Source organism: Strix aluco, unplaced genomic scaffold (assembly GCF_031877795.1).
Source record: "Strix aluco isolate bStrAlu1 unplaced genomic scaffold, bStrAlu1.hap1 HAP1_SCAFFOLD_49, whole genome shotgun sequence".
In the NCBI taxonomy this organism is placed as follows: Eukaryota; Metazoa; Chordata; class Aves; order Strigiformes; family Strigidae; genus Strix; species Strix aluco.
In genome coordinates this window covers 2,392,647-2,409,319 of record NW_027436512.1, presented here as the reverse complement: position 1 = coordinate 2,409,319, position 16,673 = coordinate 2,392,647, and the positions used below count along the sequence as shown (strand labels likewise).

The window sequence follows — 16,673 nt, the reverse complement described above, 5'->3', positions numbered from 1 at the left end:
CCTGTTCCTGTATGGAGAAATAAGGACCCCGGCTAATGGTGACCCCGACAGATAGCAAGTACTGTTTGCTGACTAGCTACTTTCACAATTGATATATGCATGGTTAGCGTGGTCTTTAGGGCCAGTGGTTGTGCCCAGTTTGGCAGTCTCAGGCGTTGGCGCCAGCTTCCACTGGAACGTTGTGTTGATAGCAAGCCAAATGTGCTCACAGTCAGCATAGATGCAAATACACTTCTCATACATGCACCAGCCACATCCAGGACACACTCCTTACCCTTCATCCCCTCCGTGATGGCCTGAGAGAGGCTACAAGGGCAGGAAAAGAAATCTGCTCATGGATGAATTCTGGGAGTCTATGGAGGAGGAGAGGAAATCCTTCAGAGAGCTCAGGAAGATTCAGGGCCTGTCTCCCAGAGACCACCCTAAAGCAGCCTTATGAGACTGAGCAGAAGCCCTGACTCTCACCCTGCATTTAGACCTGCCAGTACAACCTGACCATGCCACCAGAGTTTGCAGAGGAAAAGCCAGGGAAGACTTATTTCTTTGCTAATTATTCAGTAATGCTTCAGCTCACAGTGAGGTAAATGATATCATTATGTTCCTGTTTTGTGCCTCACCTGCCTTCAGCTCAGATGGGGATAATGCCTCTTGAGCATGGCCACAAATCAAAGACACAGCAGCAGGGGCTAGCAGCCATTGCCTGGGCTGTTGGTGAACGCTGCCAGTGTGGGGGGCCTTGTCTCGCTCCTGAAGCGTGTTGTAATCATATGGGATGCAAACATGCCTGCTGCACTAGAGATTTGTGGGGGGGTAAATGAAACAGTCCTGCAGGATAGGAACGAAGGTAGGCAGTATGGATTGTCAGCCATGCTTTATTACTGTGCTCAAAGGCCAATGGTCACTCCCTGGAGTGGATCCCAGAGGCAATACACACGTATCTGCATTAAAAAGCCCAACCCACTCTGTTTACCTTGGACTTGAGTGCTCACTCACAGGTGATTTGCAGCCAAATATTCCAGTGATTTTAGGACTATTGCAAGTTCTGTCCGAGTTTCAGAGGCCCAGGCGATGTTTTCTGTGATCGCCCACAGCACTCTTCGTCCCTTTTCTCTCTTCAAGGCCAGTCAATGTAGCAGGCTGTAATATTTGGACGTTTTTACTGCAGACAAGGGCAATAGATACAACATTTGTGAACAGGGAGATGCCTGGCTTAAAGAAACAAGAAAAAGTCAAGAGACAGGAACGGAGATGTCTCCCTTGTAAGAAACAACTGTTTTAATACCTCACACACTCACACACTCCTTTTCCCAGCGGATCTGCCAGGTGCCCCGTCTCCTTGTAAGCAGAACATACAGGCATGCTTTGCCAGGGCAACAGCTTCCGTTTGTGCTCTTCGCGTTTATTTAGCTGTAGCGTTTGTAAACGCCAATGTGTATTTTGTAAAGGTTTACCTTTTAAAAGCTTTTATAAACAGCAATGTAAGTAAGCAACTCCCCGCCAGCACCTACACCCCGCGACCGCGGCCTCCGCAGAACCAACAACTTCCCCGCAGGGCGTGGCCTGGCCTGCCGTTACCGCTCCTGCGGGCGCGCGGGCCTCGGCTCGGCCGGCGTCACCGTCGCAGTCTCTTGGGAGTTGAAGTCCCTCCACACTTTCTTTCCCATGGCGGGCCTGTCGCTCGTGGACTACCTGTCCCGCAGAGCCTTGCGGGGCGGGGGCGGGGGGAGAGAGAGGCGGGCCTGACGCCCGGAAGGCGGCTGAGGCAGCTGGTGGCAAGGCGGCTAGTTCAAGTTGCCATAGCGGTGAGGTGAGGAGGCGTGTGGGGTTGTTGGGCATGCTTGGGGAGGAGGTTGGCTTCGCCTCGGGGGTGTGCGGTGAGGGCTGGTGGCACGGGAAGGGCAGAGCTGGGGTCTGCGGCCGGAGCGGCGTGCGGGAAGGGGCTGCGCTGCTGCTTGGGGCTGGCTGCGGAGCGTCCGCGGGAGAGCAGGCGCTGAGGTGAGCAGCGCTGGGCGGCGCGGCAGCCGGGAGCTGCGGCGGGAGGCGCGGGGTGCGGTGGCCGCGGGGTTACTCATGAGCCGCAGCGGCAGCCGGGGCAGCCTGCGGGCCTGGCGGAGGCCCGGCCGTCGGCGTGCCGGCCCCGTTCGGGGGTTGTCCCGCTGCCCCCTGAGATTTCAGGGTCCTGTCCGGGTCAAAAGATCCAGGAGGCCGTCAGAGATGAGGTCAGGTGTTAGTAAACTTCGATACGTGCACGGCGGGAGGAGGATTTGCAGAGGGCATTAGTTGAGCTTACTTGCAAGCAGTACGAAGGAATCGCGTTCTGTGTTGTGGTGCTGAAGAGTGCTGGGAACGTGGTGTCACAAGTTAACAATAAAATGTAGTACTGGTGCCTGAAAGCATGATGGTGAAATGTCACCTTCCTGACTCTTTGAAAACTTCTCCTGGCTCAATTAGAAGCACTGAGGGAAAGGGCCTTTCTGGAATGGCTATAGAATTTTTTATCATGCTCTATCTTAACTATAAGGCTTCAAACATGCCTTTAGCATCAAGTTAGTTACCTAGTGATAGGTTAGTCTGCATGCAGCTAAGCAAATAAAAATACTTGAGAAGTAATCAGGTTGTGTATACTGAGTTCATCTTTTGCTTACTTGAGCTGGAGAACTTGCTGTTGAGACTGTCAGCTGTACTTCATGTTTGCTTTACCCTGCAGATCTCTTAACAGGAGAGTCCTCAGTGAAACTGAAATGCCCTGTTTTCTACAGGGAAGGAAAATGCTGAGTATTGATGTTTTTCCTCAGTGCAAGAAAGGTTATAATCTGTTTGGGTAGACTAAAAACCAGTGAAAGACAAATGGTTCTCACTGGCAAGTAGAATGACGATAGGGAGTTTATTTATGCAAACCATGACCACGTTCTGCCTTAAGTTTTGGACCAAATTTTCTGGTGAACTACAACACAGCTAATAGGTGATGATATTTCTTAACTATTAGACTTCTGTATTCTCTTCTTTATCCAGCATTTATTCAAGTCTCTTTACTTAAAGCTTTCTTCTTTACAAGAAGAAAGTTTCTCTATGAATGTTGCTTTTACTTTGTCTTTTCAGTTAACAGAGCTTATTTTTAGTTAATTTTTAAGGCAATAACATGATGTTATTTTTTGTAAAAAATTTTAATCGCGTTAAGTAATAACCCATGTTCAAGTTATGCATTCTCTCATGTAGTGGACAGTGGTCGCATCTTTGAAAGTAGGTGTTTACTTTCACCATGTATGTCAGATTGCTAGCAGACTGTAATGCTATATGGACTTTGGCACAACTAGTGTGTTTTTAATTCCATTCTGTATTTAAGCTTTTCTCAGACTCTAGGCTTAGTAATGACATCTTTTATAGCCAGTAAAGACTACAGGTTCTGAAATATTGTGAGGACTACAACTCAGTTTGGATTTGATGTTTGGAGGCAGAAAAGTAGATATTTTTTGTTTGAGAATGTGCAGAGATTTTAGCAAAATCTGGAGAGTTTGGCAAAAATGGTGCTACCCTGAACAAGAGGCCTTGTTAAGAGTTGCTTAGACTTTATGTGCTTGCTACCCATGGGAAAGAATGTATTGTTTACCGGGAATCGTAGGCCGCAAAACCGTTTCTCGTCACACATCGCAGGCCCCACAAACACTTCTCATCACACCCAAGGCCACATAGTACATATTGTTATCCATACAAGTGTTTCTCATCAAACACAAGGACAAATTGGACGCACCAGCTAGGTCAGCCTGTTCTTCAAACCGTCAACTGATGAGGGGAAAAAGTTAATAACTAATCTGTACCGTTAAGACTCTGAGCCTTTTGCCCCACCTAGCTGCAGAGAACTGATAAAACCAGCAGGTCCTCGAAGATAAGGGAGATACAGCCTGCCTAGAAGAAAATGGTATTATGCAGAGACTGGTTCTGACCACCCGAAGCACACAGCTCAGCAGAAACTGGCAAAAGGTCAGAAGTTTACCAGTGAGGAAGACTTCGAGCCTTCATCAAACGACCACCAGAGAACACCCAAGGACCACCACCACCATGTCTTACAGAGCATGCGCGGTTGGGGTGGGAACTATGTAAACAATTTCTGGGAAACCATTTGAATACTCCGGCCTTTTCTTGGAAAACTCATGCATATGTATGTATACTATCTATATAGCCTGAAGGCTTTTTAACTCTGGTGTTCGTGCCTTTTGGAGGAGCGATCCCCCACGCACCCGGCGCCGTAATAAACATACCTGCTTTATAACTCTTTGAGAGTTGTAGAGTTTGTTTCCGTGCGTCACAACAATAATTAGTAAGGAACTTCTAATCGGGAGCTACCGTCCTTGGAGAAGAGAAACATCCTGGGACATGGAAGCTTGTTAAAATTGTTTTACATAAATCAGCTTAAGACCCCTGCCCGGATACAGACCCCTACCCTTTGAGCTTGCGCAGAAAGTTGACAAACCCACTGTATGTTACTAACCAATAAGGGATAGAAGCGATAAGCAACTAACCAATAATCATTATAGAAAATATGTAATCACATAGTTTGGAGTGTATAAATACTTTGAAGTGCTTTGGTGTGGGGTGCTTGATTTGTGGATGCTTTCCACCTAGCACCCTGTGCAGAATAAAGCAATATCTCCTCTCTAAACTAATTTCCGGTTTTGAGAGCCTTTATTTCAGGTAACAAAGGCACTCTTACCTGCATTTGGGATGAACATGCTGCTAACACGTACCATGCAGTTCCTAGGTTTGTCCATTCGTCTGGATAGAGAGTCTGTGTTCCTTATTAAAAAAAAGAAGTTACAAAAATATGCTTTTCATGTATGTTTTGTTTCAGCCTCTTCCTTATATTTTTTAGAACTTTTTATTTGAAAAAATCAATTTGGAAATTGTTCACATAACATTTCTGGGCTTTTCATTTGTCTTTGTTCAGTGTGGCAAACCACTTGCTCCTCTCTTCTTCCTATAAAGTTTCTCAGGAAAAAAACATTGTGGTGGGTTTTTTTTGTTTTGGTTTGGGTTTTTTTTAGGAAAATTCCTTGACTTTTTCTAGTCCTGATGCTGCTTTAAAGACAAGCACTCACATCAGTGCTAATGCTGGTCATCCCATCTTGGAATAGTAGTAGAAACCATAGTTCTGTTTGTAATGAGTCTGTGGGCCTTTGTATTTTCCAGTGGCTGGGTCAAAAGGTGCCTGCTCCTATAGTGGCTGGCTTTTATCTTAACTTGCATGCTCTGCTGGTGCAGTCTATTATATTGTATGGCCTACTTTTATTTTTACAGAGCTTCTCTCACCTCTCTTCACTTATTTTCTAGTGATGTGCATCCAATTTAGGTTACCAAATCTGATGGGCTTGGGATGGCTCCATGCCATCCTCTGCTTTGTCCTGCTCAAAGATTGTGATTTTCAAGGGGTATATGGTGTGAGGTATGTGATATCTGTACTCATCCTGTGTTGTTCCTGATCCAGTAACCCGTTCTGAGACTGGTACATGAATGTATGAGCATGGTCAAAGCGCAGGAGAAGCCACAGTGGGGCTAATACTGAGTTGAAATTAATAAACTCTAGCAGATCTAAGCTGTGATTCTTGGGGTTGCTGTTTCTCTCCTGAACTACCTAGCATATTCCTTATTTTTTTTGTTATTATTTGCTTTATCCATGCTCCAACAATTCATTCCATAGTAATCTTCTTATATTGGTTAGCCCTAGCAGTTGTCTGAGGAAATAAGGTTTGTAAATGTTTAAGAAGTTGGTCATCTCTTGCCTAGGTAAATGGAGGTGTTAAGGAAAGGAAGAAAACCCGAATCTTTTAGAAATCATGTGTCTCTCATAATAGACAAATGAGAAGCAAAAAGTAGAGGAGAGTGAGTTGTGAATAACAAGCAGGAGGAGCCCCAAAAGGCTCTGAAAATACTGTTCATGTAAACGCATGGACAGGTCTTTGTAATGGCAGTTGATAGTGCTGTCCACATTGACATTTTCTTTGTTACATAAGAGTCCTTGACGTGGATTTTACCTCTCTTTATGTGACAAATGCATAAAAATGCTAAACACAGTCACTTTGGTTTAAGCTCCATTTAAGAAATGCTGTCAGTATTCATTCTTATTTTTAAAATCATTAGCATCTTGCCAACAAGTTTGAAGTAAGTGTCGCTCCTGAAGAAAATCTCTTTATTGGAGCGTATGTAATATCAAATAAACTGTGCGTTGTGGAGGAAGAAATAATGTAAACGATATTTCATGTTCTCAATACAAGGTTGTAGATGGTTTCCCTATGAGGATATAATCAATCTAGATGCAGCATTTGTGATAAGCTTCAGGGAACTAGATGAACGTAATTTAACCATCTTTGAAATATACAATTAACATCTGAGACAAAACTATAAAAATAAATAATAAAGAAAAAGGAGAAATGGCTTGCAACTTTGAGATGTTCCAAATATTTGCAGACATTGGATGGGCTATAGAAAGATTGTTTAGGTTTCATTCTTTTGGAGTTATTGGGATAATTTGGTTAAAGTCTTGCCTATGTAGTTATCCTTGATATTGGTTGACAGTGGAATCTCTAACGTCTTCTGTCTCTTGGAACTTATTTTCTTCTAAGTATGGAGTGTAGAAAACATACTTACACTCAAAGCAAGTTACTTATGGTTTATTTTAAAATTTTACTGTTTTTCTGTTTGGTGGGGTTTTTGGGGTGGGTTTGTTTGTTTGTTTGGGGTTTTTTTAGCCAAATCATGCAACTAGAATGGCAAGACAGTTTTAGGGAGGCTGAAATACTGATATTTTTGGATACCCGATATCCTTGATTTATTATTTTTGTATTTTGTTTTGCATTGCTTATTATTGATGTAATTATGAATTGTTTTATTATTTTTAATGTGCACACTGTTAACTTTAATTGCCTTTTTGTTCTTGATTATTTCAAGTAATTTTGTTATAGATATAAGAAATGTGTACTGTTTGTGGAATTAGTGGAAATAGTAAAATACAGTGTAAAATTTATTTAAGCCAGTTTAAAGAATCCAGTAGCTTATGTGATACATCAGGAAAATCTTGTGTTGTCCCTTTATCATTCTTTTTTTCTGTAGTAGAAGCTGTGTGTGACTTATGATAGATGTACTGTAAATTCCTCCTTCTTTTAAACAGAATGTTAAAAAAATTATAACTTGAGATAAGTAAGAATCGGGAATGGTGTGTGTAACATGAGTTTAATGAAATGTAGTATTTAGTAACACACGCACTTGCAGTGCAAATTTTTCCTGTCATTTAGTGCATTTTCTAGGATTTTTTTTTTAACCTGAAATACATCAGTTTTGAAAAAAACCCCAACCCTTAAGCTCCTTAAGAAATTTTTATTAAATGTGGCTCATTCTTATTTTGAAGATGAAGTCTTCATTTCTTGCCTTTGATGCGTGAGTGAACCAGGCTTTTAACTGCTATTCATTCATCTACTGTGTGCAGTTTTGAGAATAATTTGAAGTTGATATACTTCATATGTAATATTTTAGAAAATAAGCAAAACAAGTCAGCCTATGAAATGGACCTATAGGTAAGGTGTGTGTGACCAGTAGTCCTCCCTGTATTCTGCTGCGTTACTGTATTGCCTCATTTCCTCCATCTTGCTATTTGGAGGAAGCAGCAAAGAAACCCATCTCGGTCTGCAAAGAGGGTGAGAAAAGCAGGGGATTAACAAAAACTATCCCTGCTTAGGAGGCTAGGTCATTTAAGGACAAGTATACTCTGTGTCTAAATTTAAAGAGATACTAAATGCATTTGAACGGAGTTCATAACAAGCAAAAAATTTGCATTTTCACAGGGCAAAGCGTGCTAATTGTTCCTTAGACATTAGGACATCCTTCCAACAGTTTTCTTTAATTACTTTAGGTCGTACTGTGTGGGAGACATGGACCTGTCAGCCTTGCACAGCCTCTGAATCAACAGCAAGACTTTGATGAGAAACAGGCCTTGGGAGAAAGATCGGAAACTGCTGAGCTGTGCCAAGGTGGCAGGGAAAAACAACGGCCAGCTGCAACACTGAGCTGTGGGAAAGTGCTGAGCTGTGAGAAGTTACCGCCGCGTGAACAGCGCGTGAACGAGAGGGTGATTGGTCTGCACAGCGCGTGTTAGAGTGGTCTGATGCTGGTAGGAGAAAAGGTTGATAGCTGTCTGATTGCTGATTTGCTAATTATGAAGTAAGAGCTTTAACGAGAGCATAAGTATGTACTATTGGAAGAATAAACGGCTTTGCTTGTTATAACTCTCATAGCGTTGTGCAGGTCCAATATCCTCCCGCAGCAAATGGTGACCCCGATGTCCCAGGACGGAGTGCAGAAGACGCCGCGGGAGGATCCCCGGTTGGAGGTACTGTCTGCAGCGGGGTGTGACAGGGAGGATGGAAAACAGTCGATTGACGGAAACTCACCCGGGAGAGGTGATCAATCGGGGGCAGCATGGGGCAGAACATGTCCGCAGAGGAGACGGCCACTGTCAGACTCCTGCTGCATATACTCTCTAAGAGAGGGATAACTTATACTCTAAGAGAGGGATAACTTAGAACGAAACTTCTGTACGAAGGTTACTTAAATGGTGCAGAAACCACGGCCATCCTGCCGATACCCTCACAGCCTTTGAACCAGCAAAATGGGCTGAAAGAGGTGAACAGTTGTGGGAAGCTATTTCCAAGGGGGATCAGCATGCCAGTGAGCTCGCGACCACTTGGAAGTTGGTTTCGGACACTCTTAAAGCACGGAGTTGGCAGCGGCGGCTCCGGGCCTCCCCGAGCCCCCCCGCCGCGGAGCGACTGCCTGCGGCCATCTGGCACCGCGCGATCGTCCGTCCCGCCTCCCCCGAACACCAAAAGCGGCAGTTTTTACAGAAGGTGCTGACACTGGGATGCGGCGTCCCTTGTCCATTCTAAAAGGACTAACTTTAAACCTCTCTGATGGTCAGTACACTAAAGGCCTTGATTTAAAAACAAAGAAGGGGGAATTTTCTGGGCACACCACATAATCAACAAGCAATGGCTTTATACATTGTTAATGGTGTTTTGATGTCTGTAGTATTTGTCATTTGATGTTGTGTGAGTAATAAGTGTAAGGGCCCCTTTGTGTGGGTGTGGGACTGTTCTGCGGGTGTGAGACGCAGCCCAGCTGCAGCTGCGCAGTGCGGAGTTCTCTGACCCGCAGTTCCGTTACCCCGCGAGGGAAGCGGCCGCAGAGGAACGAAGCGCAGGGCAGACTCTGTACCAGTGGGGGGTAGTGCAGGACGAGGGAACATTCCTTAGTACAGAGCGCCCTAGTGCCCGCCCGCTGGGTCACTGGTGCTGCCTGTTTGTTCGGGCTCAGTGTTTGAAGTGTCATAGGTGAAATATCTCCTCTAGCGGGAGGCAGTAATTCTGTGTTCATTGTTGTCTTGAATTTACACAAAATCACAGAATCATCTAGGTTGGAAAGGACCTTGAAGATCATCTAGTCCAACCATTAACCTAGCACTGACAGTTCCCAACTACACCATATCCCTCAGCACTATGTCGACCCTACTCTTAAACACCTCCAGGGATGGGGACGCCACCCCTGCCCTGGGCAGCCCATTCCAACGCCCAACAACCCCTTCTGGAAAGAAATGCTTCCTAATATCCAGTCTAAACCTTCCCTGGCGCAGCTTGAGGCCATTCCCTCTTGTCCTATTGCTTGTTACTTGGTTAAAGAGACTCATCCCCAGCTCTCTGCACCCTCCTTTCAGGGAGTTGTAGAGGGTGATGAGGTCTCCCCTCAGCCTCCTCTTCTCCAGACTGAACAACCCCAGTTCCCTCAGCCGCTCCTCGTACGACATGTGCTCCAGACCCTTCACCAGCTTCGTTGCCCTTCTCTGGACACGCTCGAGTCATTCAATGGCCTTTTTGTAGTGAGGGGCCCAAAACTGAACACAGTCATCGAGGTGCGGCCTCACCAGTGCCGAGTACAGGGGTAAGATCCCTTCCCTGTCCCTGCTGGCCACGCTAGTGCTGATACAAGCCAGGATGCCATTGGCCTTCTTGGCCACCTGGGCACACTGCTGGCTCCTGTTCAGCTGGCTGTCAATCAACCCCCCCAGGTCCCTCTCTGACTGGCAGCTCTCCAGCCACTCCTCCCCAAGCCTGTAGCGCTGCTGGGGGTTGTTGTGGCCCAAGGGCAGCACCCGGCATTTGGCCTTATTGAAACTCCCCCAGTTGGCCTCAGCCCATTGCTCCAGCCTGTCCAGGTCTCTCTGCAGAGCCTCCCTACCCTCGAGCAGATCAACACTCCCACCCAACTTGGTGTCATCTGCAAACTTACTGAGGGTGCATTCGATCCCCTCGTCTGGATCATCAATTAAGATGTTAAACAGGAGAGGCCCCAAAACTGAGCCCTGAGGGACACCACTCGTGACCGGCCACCAACTGGATTTAACTCCATTCACCACCACTCTTTGGGCCCGGCCATCCAGCCAGTTTTTTACCCAGCAAAGCGTGTGCCCATCCAAGCCTCGAGCAGCCAGTTTCACCAGGAGAATGCTGTGGGAAACGGTGTCAAAGGCCTTACTGAAGTCAAGGTAGACAACATCCACAACCTTTCCCTCATCCAATAAGCAGGTCGCCCTGTCGTAGAAGGAGATCAGGTTTGTCAAGCAGGACCTGCCTTTCATAAACCCGTGCTGACTGGGCCTGAAATTTAGGTGCATACGCTGTGGGGAGAGTGCACCCTTGTACCATCTGCCTGAGGGGGATATTGTCAGCTTAATCAGGTAGCGTTTTAAGGTAAGGCAGACGAGAGGGGAAGCGGCCAGAGAGGGTGAATAGTCAAAAAGAGTCCCCTAGGCTGTATTTTAAAACGCTGGAAGAAGATAGGGGGACCTCCAGGTGCAAGTGTGAACAAGAAGACACTAATCAAATATTGCAATCAGTGGTGGTTTATAATAATTTAGTCGATACCGATCAGGCGTGGACCTGGCAGCCTCCGAGTCAGTAACATCATTAGATACCACTGTATCCTTGATACCAACAGGAGTATATGGACCGCTGGGAAATGGAAAAAGTGCATTATTACTGGGAAGATCATCTACAACCTTACAGGGGTTGTTCGTTTTACCAGGGGTCATAGATGCCGATTATGAAGGGGAAATCAGAATTATGGCCTGGACCCCTGTACCCCCGTGTTCAGTAACAAAAGGGTCAAAAATTGCTCAGCTTGTTTATCTCACTGCGGCTCCCCCTAATAGTATGCTGAGAAGCCGGGGTGACTCAGGATTTGGGTCAGCAGGTACTCCTCAAATATTTTGGGCTCAGACAGTGACACAAGGTCGACCTCTGGTAAAATGTGCCCTCACTAAAGCAAAGAATCTGTTGAACTGACAGGCATTTTAGATACTGGCGTGGATGTGACCGTAATATCTGTGAGCAGATTGGCTGTTAGCTCGGGTAACGCGAGTGCTTTATGGGGTTGGTGGTCATGCTGTAATGTTTCAAAGCAAAGATCTCATTCATGTAAGGGGCCTGTCAGGGGAGGCAGCGGGTCTGCCTCTAGTCTAACTGAAGAAGAATTTAACCTTGACGAGATTCCAGTGTATCCAGGAGAGGCCAGAAAGTCCTGAGAAGTGCCATGGAAACAAGATTAGAGAACTAAGATAAGAAGAACTGTCCTGACGATTCAGGTGAGAAACTATCACCCAATCGTGAACTGTTAGTTACTAAAGTAAACCAATCCTGTATGAACGCCTACTTTGAAGAAGGTTATAAAAAGGCTTGTTAGAACAATAAAGGTGCTTTAGTAGCCATTTTGGCCATTTTCCATAATCTGATGTTTGTCGTGTCCGTCTCTACTGCGACAAATGGTGACCCCGACGTGATCGGGTGAAGTGATCATTTAAAGGTGACGTATTCTGCGGCGGGGAGAGCTGTGGAGAAGTATAACGGCGGCGGGAAGAGCTGCGGAGACGGAGCCTGGTGTAGCTGAGAGGAGAGGGAATCTGCTTGGTCCGGTCCTGAACTTTGACACCTAAAAAGGTGAGCCACCGGGAACGGGACTGTAATTATGGGGCAGCAATTAACAAAAGAAGAGGAGATGATTCTGTCTATCTGGAAAGCCCTATTAAAAAGAAAAGGGGTTAAAACCACAGAACAAAGCCTGAAAAAGATTTTGATATGGAGTAAGATGCAAGGCTTTGAAGCCACAACAGTTACTGCATTCAGTGTGAGTGCATGGCAAGCAGTAGGATGGAAAATATTGGATGAGGTCTCTAAAGGACAAAAAGAGGCATGTGAGTTGGCAACCACATGGCATCTATTAAACGAGACCCTGAAGGAATGGAAAGCAGAATGTGAGGCGAATGATGAGCAAAAGAAAGATGAGAAACCAGAAAATGTTAGGAAGGGGAGAGATTGTGACCAAGGGGCAAATGAAGCTGATGCCTCAGCGTCGGCGATAGCAGGCAGGAAACCCCTCATGGGCAAAAGCAGATCACGCCCTCGCCCACCTCCTCCTCCTCCGCCATTAAATATTTTGCGGGGCGATGAGGAGCCCCCCCCACCTAGCGGTGCAGCGGTGGCCCCTAGCGGCGCAGCAGCAGAAGGGGTGACCCCATCGGCCCCCGCCGAGGAGGAAAATACGGCGAATCCAGCGAATAACACAGAGCCGGAAAGTGAGAGCGAAAATGAAAGTGAGGGAGAAGAAGCTTTAACTGCCGCTATGCGAGCTCTGCATATTACAGATAAACCCATAGTGAAAAAAGCCCAGCCATGGACTCTCCCTCCATCCACAATAACTGTAGTCCCAAGATCCCCTGATCGATTTTGGGAGGGAGTTAGGAAGTATGCTGCTGAGGCTGGCAACTGGGATCTGGTTGAACGCCTCAGCCTGTGCTCTCCAACCCCGGCATGTCCAAAGCCTGTAGATATAGCAGCAGAGGCTCCTGGTGCATTCCCTGTTTACAAAGCTGCTGCAGGCACAAACCAGCACGATGAGCACAATCCAATCGGCTGGAAAGTGGTGCAGGATTTGCAGAATAAGGCACAGAAATTTGGAATCAATTCTCCTGAGGTGATGCAACTTATTCGAATAATCAGCACAGATCTGCTGTGTCCATATGACGTTACGCATCTCGCACAAGTGCTGTTTCAGCCGGTGCAATTACAAGTGTTTCAATCTACTTGGAGGCAGATGGCACGCGCGACCGCGCAGAATAATTTACGACTGCCTCAGGATGACCCGAGGCTAGGCCTTGGAGAGGGTGCTTTGCTTGGTGAGGGGCCGTTTAGTAACCCTCAACTGCAAGCTACGTGGCCTCCGATTGTTCTTGAACAGGCACAACATATAGGAATTACGGCATTAAAGCGAACCATGGAAATGGCAGCTCCAAAACAAAAATACATTGCTATCCGCCAAGGCCCGAGGGAGCCCTTTTTGCAGTTTGTAGAAAAAATATCTGCCGCACTGGTAAAACAGGTAGAAGATGAGATGTTAAGGCAAATGTTGTGCAAACAGTTAGCAAAAGATAATGCTAATGAGGACTGTCAAAAGATAATACAGTCTTTACCGGGAGATCCTGCTATTCCTGACATGGTGGCTACGTGTTCTAAGGTTGGGACAGTGGAACATAAGGTGGCTGCTCAGATGGCAGCACAAGTGGCCGCCCTAGCTACTGCTATGAATATGAGAAATTCAGGGAAATGCTTTGGGTGCGGCAAACAAGGGCACATGAAGGTAGCCTGTCCAAACAACATCACCAGGTAAACAACTGGTGAACATCCTACCGGGAACTAATCGCAACAAATGCGGAAAACTGGGACATTTTGCAAAACAATGTCGTTCCAAATTTCATGTTAACGGGCAGCCACTACAGGGAAACCACAAAAAGAGCACGAAAGGGCGCGCGAGGACAACAAATCCCCTCCCGACAGCCGGCCAACTCCCCTCTGCGAGCAGCTATCAGCCGCAACAACTGGCTCAGCAGGGTTGGATGTATCCACCGCCGACACAGTAACTATAGTCACCAAAGACATTGTTAAGGTCCCTCTTGATGCGAGGGGTCCTATAGGACGAGGACTGAGTGCATTGCTACTAGGAAGATCAAGTAGCACGTTAAATGGACTGATTGTGCATGTAGGAGTTATTGATGCTGATTTTACAGGTCAAATTTGCGCACTGGTTTCAACCCCTTACCCACCAGTAACAATCCCAAAAGGTACTCGCATTGCTCAACTTATTCTTTTTCCGAGTTGTGTTTCAAAAGCAGAACAGCGACTGCGATGCGATGGAGGCTTCGGCTCTACGGGACCCCCTCAAGTTTGCTGGTCTCAGACTGTTTCATCATCCCGACCACGTATGACGTGCACGCTGTCGGATCACGGACAATCGCCGACCACAGTAAGGCTTGCGGGGCTCCTGGACACCGGAGCCGATGTGACTATTATTTGCTGATTATCTGTGGCCATCCACCTGGCCAACAGAGGATGCGGACACAGGGGTAGTGGGGCTGGGAGGATCCGCACGAGCAAGGACGGCAGCCACAGCAGTTCTGATTACCAATCCTGAGGGCCAACAAGCAGTCGTCAAACCATATGTGACGGCAGCTCCCCTCAATTTATGGGGAAGGGATTGCTTGTCACAATGGGGGGTGAAAATTACCATGGATTTTTAACGGGGGCCACTGTGCTGCAGGGTGTCAGACAGCCCACGCTTGTTTTAACTTGGTTAACGAATAACCCTGTGTGGGTGGATCAGTGGCCCCTGCCAACTGAGAAATTAAAAGCCCTGCAAGAATTGGTGGCAGAACAGCTAGCTGCTGGACACATTGAACCCTCTCAGAGCCCATGGAACACTCCAGTGTTTGTAATAAAAAAGAAATCAGGAAAATGGTGATTTTTACATGACCTGCGGCAAGCCAGTGCTGTCATGGCTACGATGGGGGCTCTGCAACCAGGCATGCCTTCACCTGCCATGATCCCTCAAGATTGGGAAATCATTGTCATGGACCTTAAGGACTGTTTTTTTACAATACCATTAGCCTCTCAAGACAGAGAAAAATTTGCATTCTCTGTGCCTTCTGTCAATCATGCAGAACCCGCAAAAAGATATCAATGGAGAGTTCTGCCACAGGGCATGAAAAATTCACCAACAATTTGTCAATGGTTTGTGGCACAAGCTTTGTCACCTGTAAGGGAAAGATTCCCTACCAGTTATTGTTACCATTACATGGATGACATCCTGTTAGCATCACACAGCAAGGAGCAGTTGAATGACATGGAGAATTTAACCAGAGATTCGTTACAACAATATGAATTAGTCATTGCCCCTGAAAAGGTGCAGAAAGTAGAACCCTGGAAATATCTAGGAATGACAGTTACAGGTAAGCGGGTAATCCCTCAACCTGTGAAACTTAACCTTGAAGTTACAACCCTTAATGATGTACAGAAATTAATGGGATCCCTGAATTGGATTAGGCCCTATCTCGGACTGACCAATTCACAACTGCAACCTTTATTGGAATTATTAAAAAATTCCAATGATCCAACAGAACCCAGAATATTAACTGAGGAAGCATCAAATGTAATTCACATGGTGGAACGATCTATACACGAGAAATTTGTTTCTCGAATAGATCTGTCTCAATTGGTACAACTCTTTGTACTAATTGACAGAACTGTGCCATTTGGTGCTTTAGTGCAGTGGAATCCTGAGTGGGATGACCCGTTACATAGTTTGGAATGGATGTTTCTGTCATTCCGACCACGAAAAACTGCTCCTGGACTGTTTGAGCTTATTGCTGATGTAATCATAAAAGCCAGAAAACGATGTACAGAACTAACAGGGCGTGACCCAGCTACGATTGTTTTACCTGTTCAAAATTGGTATTTTGAATGGTGTCTGGCAAATAATTATGAGCTGCAAGCAGCCATGGCAGGCTTTCAGGGACAGATATCATATCACCTGCCATCACAGCCGCTGCTGAAATTTGCTCGAGAAGTACCATTTGGTCAGAAAAATTTAAACCACCCAGAACCAGTGAACGGCCTTACTGTTTTTACAGATGGCTCAGGAAAAACAGGTAAAGCAGCAGTAGTATGGTATGAAAACAACAACTAGAACAACAAAGTAGTATATCAAAATGGCTCTCCACAAGTAGTAGAGCTGCGTGCAATGGCTGTTGTTTTTTCTATTTTCTCCACTCCTGTAAATATTGTAACTGACTCAGCGTATGTAGCTAACTTAGTTTCTTGACTAGACAAAGTGGTTTTGACCATGTCAGACAATCAATTATTATTTGATGTACTTTTAGAACTCTGGAAAAGTATTCAACTACGGACAGAACCTTATTTTATCATGCACGTCCGTAGTCATACCACTTTACCAGGATTTTATACAGAAGGTAATGCCAGAGCGGATGCTCTTGTTTCTGCTATGACTCTGAGTACTGTTCCTAACATAAAGCAACAAGCTGTATTATCACATCAATTTTTTCACCAAGGATATCGAGCTTTACGATGGCAGTTCGGCTTGTCTCATACTGAAGCTCGGTCCATTGTAGCTGCCTGCCCTGATTGCCAAGGAACTCACACACCAGTGTATTTTGGTACTAACCCCAGAGGTATGCAGGCTTTACAGATTTGGCAAACTGATGTTACTCATATAGATGAATTTGGCCGACA

General features: G+C 45.9%; 1 long non-coding RNA gene across 1 annotated transcript; it reads left to right on the top strand.

Moving 5' to 3' along the window:
- The first annotated feature begins 1,602 nt into the window (after window positions 1–1,602).
- Window positions 1,603–4,267, top strand: LOC141918928 (uncharacterized). Its single transcript, XR_012621842.1, has 2 exons — window positions 1,603–1,807; window positions 3,652–4,267. It is a non-coding gene; the product is annotated as an uncharacterized LOC141918928 (long non-coding RNA).
- The last annotated feature ends 12,406 nt before the right edge of the window (window positions 4,268–16,673 follow it).